This window comes from Schistocerca nitens, chromosome 4 (assembly GCF_023898315.1).
Source record: "Schistocerca nitens isolate TAMUIC-IGC-003100 chromosome 4, iqSchNite1.1, whole genome shotgun sequence".
Classification (NCBI taxonomy): Eukaryota; Metazoa; Arthropoda; class Insecta; order Orthoptera; family Acrididae; genus Schistocerca; species Schistocerca nitens.
Genome location: NC_064617.1, coordinates 945,537,191 through 945,544,180, shown reverse-complemented (window position 1 = coordinate 945,544,180; position 6,990 = coordinate 945,537,191).

The window sequence follows — 6,990 nt, the reverse complement described above, 5'->3', positions numbered from 1 at the left end:
TGTGTGTGTTTGTCCTTAGGATAATTTAGGTTAAGTAGTGTGTAAGCTTAGGGACTGATGACCTTAGCAGTTAAGTCCCATAAGATTTCACACACACACACCATTGTTGTACTTCCTTACAAGACAAACACAACACTACACTGAATAAATATCAACAGCATAGGACTACTTAACCTTACTGGACGAAATTATTAGTCGCTTCCATAACAGAGATCGTTGGCAACATGGAGCATTATGATGGTGAGAGACTGGTGCTCATGTGAACATCCACAGAAAATGGCTGAAATGGCTCTACCACTATGGGACTTAACATCTGAGGTCATCAGTCCCCTAGACTAGGAACTACGTAAACGTAACGAACCTAAGGACATCACACACATCCATGCCCGAGCAGGCTTCGAACCTGCGACCGTAGCAGCAGCGCGGTTCCGGACTAAAGCGCCTAGAACCGCTCGGCTACAGCTGCTGCCTAAACCTTCACAGATCGTGTACGCCGTGAAAGTAGCGCATATGATCCAATAGATTGTATGGATGCAGCATTACACTGGTTGAAGTGGAGATGTGTTAGAATAGCAGAAATTAATTATCGTGTTTGGACATGACCCTGACCACAATTGGCATTCCTGATTCATTAGTGTTTCGACATGGATTAACCAATGTTATTACAAAGATTGACATACCATTCGCTGTTATGTAACACAGTGTAAGATCAGTGGTCATAAAATTATCCCAATGGATGGGGGCTCAAGACGAATGTGATGACTTGTCAGTCACAATCTAAAACTTTTTAAGTATTGCTACTATTAGTAAATAAATTCTTTAATGACCAGTTTCCTATTGAAAAATATGTAGATAACTGCACCCAGTCCAACTTTGGAGTTGGGTACTTTGCAAAAATGTCAAAATATGAAGATACACTTGTTAAATGGGCCAAACAACATAGAATTTCAGTTGATGTGTGGCGTCAAATGCACTAAAGGCCCAAGCAGGTCTTTAACTCAGAGTGTGGAAGCTGTAGTTTGGACCGCAGTTGGTTTTATGATATCTTACAGGTCTTGTTCATATGATAGCTTAGTCCCACTTACTCAGGCTAGGTAGAAACGAACCATGATGGCAATGTCAACGTTCTTGATGAACATCTCCTGGTATTTCCTCCACATATTCACGATGAGTGCTTAATTGACACATCACATGACTGCAAGCTGACGTTCCTTGATTGTTGAGGATTCAGGCACGCTGTCACACATCAACTGGTCCCTCTAATTCGCTCTACCATTCTCCCATAGAAGATATCTGTGACCGTATCAAGCAACACCCCTGCACTTTGGTAGGTCTACGGGATGCAATCATCAATGGTAGGCGTTTGTCTGATAAGGCATACGTGAACAAACTTTTGGACTATCTCCGAATCGTGGGTATTAGCCAGACAATAACAGATGTTGCATTTTATTCACGCTATTCCTCGTGAGTGTGACAAGTTTTTTTTTTCCAATGTGCTTTCGTGAAGCAATACTCTGAAGAAGTATTGTAATACAACTCTCAATGACTTTCTGCAGTGACATTCATCATTTGCACCCGATGTTATGAATGGGTTGTCAAGCGAATCTAATGATAAGTAAACATTTACAAGTGAAACTTCCACGTGGATTAAAACTGAATACTGGAGCGTCTCTCAAACTCGGGCTCTTGTCCTCCGCAGGCAACGATCTGACCAGATGAGCGTGGATAGCTTGGTCGTTAAGAGTAATCTGAATGGAAAGCAGGATTCTAGGTTAGGGCCAAATTAAAGAACACGTTATTAACTACCAGGAAGTTTCAAAACAGCTCATATTCCCCAGTGGATTTCAAGATTTCTTTTGGGAACTCTAAAGAGATTTACACTGTTCTTCTTAGAAATTCTTAATAATTGCGGCTTCAGTTTCTGCGTAAGTCGGGTGCAGTGTGAATGTGGGACGGACATTAAACGTAGAAACAAAAATTTATCCTTGTGGCCACCAACTATTTCTCGAACTTTTGCCGCTGAACTAACGTTCCGAACGTAAAGGTCACTGTACAGTGCACGTTGACATAAGTAAGCAAATGGCACAACAGTCTGTTTCTAAATCGTTCGCTGATGACAGACAAATCAGGGTTCCCACTTCATCCGATTCAATAATTCCTAATTCTGGAGCACCTCAATCACTTCCCTAAAATGGAACGTGTAAAAAGGCTTGGGAAATAATGGGAGACTTGGGAAGTATTAGGACAGAGAAATAGGATTAAACTGGATGCAGGAAGCGAAATCGGCAGCTGTATATCTGTAATTTGTTGTACCAATCATTACAGGTCTACTATTGTAATGAAAGTATGACTAGTGATCATTAATAGCTTACGAATTTGGCTCTAAAAAATAAGTAGAATGTGTCGTACGTGTAAATCAATGGTTGATTTTTATGAAACTAATATGTACAGTTGAAGTTAAGGCACCTTTAAATGAAGGAAGAATGCTCTGCACATCCCTTCAAAAGCATTATAGTTATATAGCCTTCTAAAGCGAAATCGATTATACAACACCTTCAATACTAGTAATGTATCCACACATCAGGAAGTTACCACAGTACACAAACAACCACGGCGCTATTGCCGTAGAACACTCCCATTCGTTGCTTTCAAAAGTTATTAATGCAAGATCAGTTTTATTTGAGTATTTCACACAACTCGTTGTGCTTAGGATTAGATCATCATTTGGAAACTGTGAGATGAGAATAAAGTGGACAAATGAGAAACAGTCTTACGTAAGACTTAAGAACTCCACATCTACAGTCTAAGATAAAGATAACGTCGCGCAGCCAAGGAATTATTCGAATTGGACTGAAATAGGTGGATGTGGTGTACGTGAACACACAAACATATGACAACAATTTCACAAAAATAAAATGATTCACTCAAGCTTGACAAACTGAGCAAATGAATAACGCGTTGGTCCTCCTCTGCCCCATATACGAGCAATTATTTGCCTTGGCATTGACTGACAGAGTTGTTGGAAGTGCTCTTTAGTGATAGCGTACCACATTCTGTCAAACATGTGTGTTATATCGTCAAAATCCTAGTTGGAGGGTATTGCCCATAAAGCTCCAAATTTTCTCCTCTGGGTAGACACCCGGTGACTTTGTGGCGAAGGTAATGTTTGACAAGCACGAGGACAAGCAGTAGAAACTCTCGCAGTGCGCGGGCGGGTATTATCTTGCTGAAATGTAAGCCCAGAATAGCTTGCCATGAAGGGCAACAAAACGAGGCCATATATCAGGCGGCAATCCGGTTCATATTCTACAGCTGTCTGGGGCGTCTCCAGACATTTATTCGGCCTGTGATCTCGTTGACTGAAGTATAATTGGCTTCATTGATAAGACACGCTCCAAGTTGTGCCACAATGACCAGGGAAAATGTTGCTGGAGACCCTCTGGACAACGGTAGGATATCAACCTGTCACCCGACAACCAGGAGTGCCATTTCTTTTCAAGGCAGGACCTCTTTGGTTGTCATCCGCAGCATCGCTACAGCACAGCGGTACGATAATCATATTCTACACTCTGCTTTGTTGCCGTTCGTGGCAAGCCATTCTGGGGTTACATTTCAGCAAGATAATGCCTGCCCGCACACTGGATGACTTTCTGCTGCCTGTTCGTGCTTGCAAAACCCTACCATAGTCAGCAATATCGTCGAATCTCTCCCCACCTGAGAACGGTTTGGAGCATTCTGGGCAGGGACCTCCAAGCAGCTCGGATTTTGACGATCTAACACTCACATATTTGTCAGAATGTGGTACGATATCACCCAAGAGGACAACAAACAACTGTGTCAATAGTGACAAGGCAAATAACTGTTTGTCTAAGGGACAGAGGAGGACCAACGCCTTATTGATATGCTCAGTTTGTCAAGCTTTTCTCTTTAAAAATCATCGAATTTTCCTGAGATTATAATTATTTGTTTGCGTGTACAAGTAGACCACATCTACCGGTTCCCGTCCCATTCGGGTAATTCCTTCATGGCTCGACGTTTTTTTCTTTTGTCTTAGAGCGTATACTAAACGCAGGACGCCACGTGAAACTAACATCCATACATTGCAACTCATCATGTTTCTCTTTATAAATAATGTAGAATATTTAATGGTGGTAAATTCCCGTTTGAAATAAAGTGAAATATTCTGTAGTTAATCATACTGTTGACTGCAAAATCGTTAACTACAGGCAACTGTGATTATGGACTAGTTTGTGAGGCATTTTCTTTTTTATTTTATCTCTGATGCCTGGCTTTTCTCTCTACAGTCTTCCACAAACTTCGAAAATCAGTGTAAAAATTCCATGTCTCATGCAGAATATTTTTGTTGAATTGTTACGGGAATTACCAGGAAGTCTTCTGAACAGTCGTCGCTCGTTTGCCATCCGACCACCTGCGTGGCCACACCGATTCAGAACCGTGGCTCCATCAATGGTATCACTTGGCCGGCTTCGTATTCACACTGTCCTCTCGTAACTCTTCTGCCTCACTAAAAAGAACTTACAAATTTGCACTGTGGAATTTACTCTTAATTTTCTTGATGAAACAGGCTTAGAATAAGTTTCCCGTGATCGTGCAGGCAAGCTGAAAAAAAAAGAAAAAAAAAAGACAGAGGACATCATGTTATCTGCTATGCAAACTGATCACGAAATAATTCAAAAGGTGTAAAACCTAACAGCAATGTACGGTTTTTGTTGTCTCTGTAAATCTATGGGTACGAAAAGCAACAGGAAAATGTCCTTATAAGTGGTTCTTCGAATAAAACATCAAAACCTACATTTGCAATGCACACAACTCTCGACAGACATGGTGTAAAATGCACTGAAGACCACATCCAGATTTTGCACCATTCTGAGGAAGATGGCATTACAAATTCTTAAGGAACAGATTGAGTTATGAAATGCAGTCTTTCTACAAAATTTCAATCATCTCCTTTCCAATTTGAAACATGAATAAACACTACTCTCCTTGACGGTAAAAATATGAAGACGGAAACTCTATACTAAAATATAACAGCCTGCTTACTCACGCATTATTACAATAGTTAAATTAGTTTAAACTTTCAAGTAGCGACCATGTGACACAAAACGGTCCACTGTCGAAATATTTATACATACACTTATTTCTCATCATTTATTATGTTACAAGTGTGTGCCACAATATTTAAGTAATATTACTTAAGTAACTTTGTCTCACAAATTGGCTTCTTCATTTATTTACTTTATTGGTAATTACGCTTATTGAATATAAATAGCACACAATGAAACTTTCGTAGTTTGTTTCTCTACTGTGACATCACATACTTGTTGAGATGTCTCTGAGAGAGAAATTCTTTAGTTCTTTTAGTTTTGTGCGATCGCCATCTTTGTACTCATTTTCCAATGTGACAGAAACTTGTTGGTGGTGTATGGTGCTTTACATTATGTGGATACACATACATCAAATAAGTGCTTGAAAAAATCTTCAGCATTTAGTGAACACAAACCAACCAAACTGCAGCAGAATGACGGGGGAATATCTACGTAAGTAAATTACAAGTATAATAACTGAACTTTGCAGATTTATTTACGTTGTGTTCAAGCGTTATTAAGAATAGTTACGTTTAAGTAGGTCGTTTTTATCATCGATTTAGCTGTAGGGCACCACCAGCCCAAGGGACTTCCGTCACAAGGGGGAATGAAAAAAGCGAAGACTTATGTTGACATCACCCACAGTCTGTCTAGACATGAACAGCCGTTTGAGTAAATAAATAGCATTATAAAGAGTGGCTGGTTGATGTTCTATTCCTTACAAAAATCGACCTGTATTTTGTACGCAGCCACGATATCAGAATGTCAGTTTTTGAGAAAATATCTGTCCTCTAGTTAAACGTGCTTGTACTGCTTTGCATTTGTCCTCTAGCCATTCCTGCTTAGAGATTCTCCCATTTCTGTCGATCTTATATTCTTAGACGCCTATATTCCGCTTCACCTGCTTCATTTGCTATAAATTTATATTTTCTCATTTCGTCAGCTAAATGTAGTTTGTCTTCTTTTATCCAGGGATATCTAGTAGGCCTTCCCTTTTTAACTATTTCATACTCTGTTACTTTCACTACTTAATCACTCGAAGCTGAACTCTTTTCTTCATTAAACACCGCAGTTATTCTCCATTAATTTTATCGAAGGCTTTTTCAAATAACAAATGCCGATTGAGTCTCTCAATTAAATTTTGCATGTTCTTCAGTTACCTGTTTCACCATAAATATTGCATTTTCTGTCGTTCTTCACTTACTATCTACTTAATATGTATCTAGTATATACTTGCATCGCTTTTAATCTGCTGTTCGGGGAAAAAGTATGCTGTATAAGTCAATCTCCCAATAATTCTGGCAAGAGCTTCATTCTCCCTCAATGAAAAGCGATATAAGTTTTACTTTTTTTGCATGCCCTTGGTATGAGCCTTCCTTGTCAGCATATTGAACAGAGTTAGAAGTATTATACATAAAGGAAAGCCACGCTCTTCAATATTTCGTTGTTGAAGCTGTCTATAGGCATAGCTTACCTCTGCTTTTTTTTTCAGCCCACTGTAGTGTGTTGTCTCTTGTATACATAAACTGTTCACAGTACAGTATTTCATTTCCGAATTGTCTGTCTGTATACCAAAGGGATCTGTAGCATTCGACTTCTTGCCGCTGTTCTATATTATTTATCTGTACTGTTCATCTCTAATATTAGTTAAGCGAATTGTCTTATTGGCTAGTGCTTGTCCAAACTGTTCCCATTGTTATGGGTGGGCATCTTTTAACGCCTAACCGATATTCCTCTTCTTTTTGTAAATGTGATTACTTGCTCTTGTAGAGCTTTTCAAGTGTAGTGGAGATTAGATTAGATTGGATTAGTACTTTTTCCATAGATCGTGAATACGACACTTCGTAATGATGTGGAACGTGTCAGGTTAATAAAAGGTGTCTAT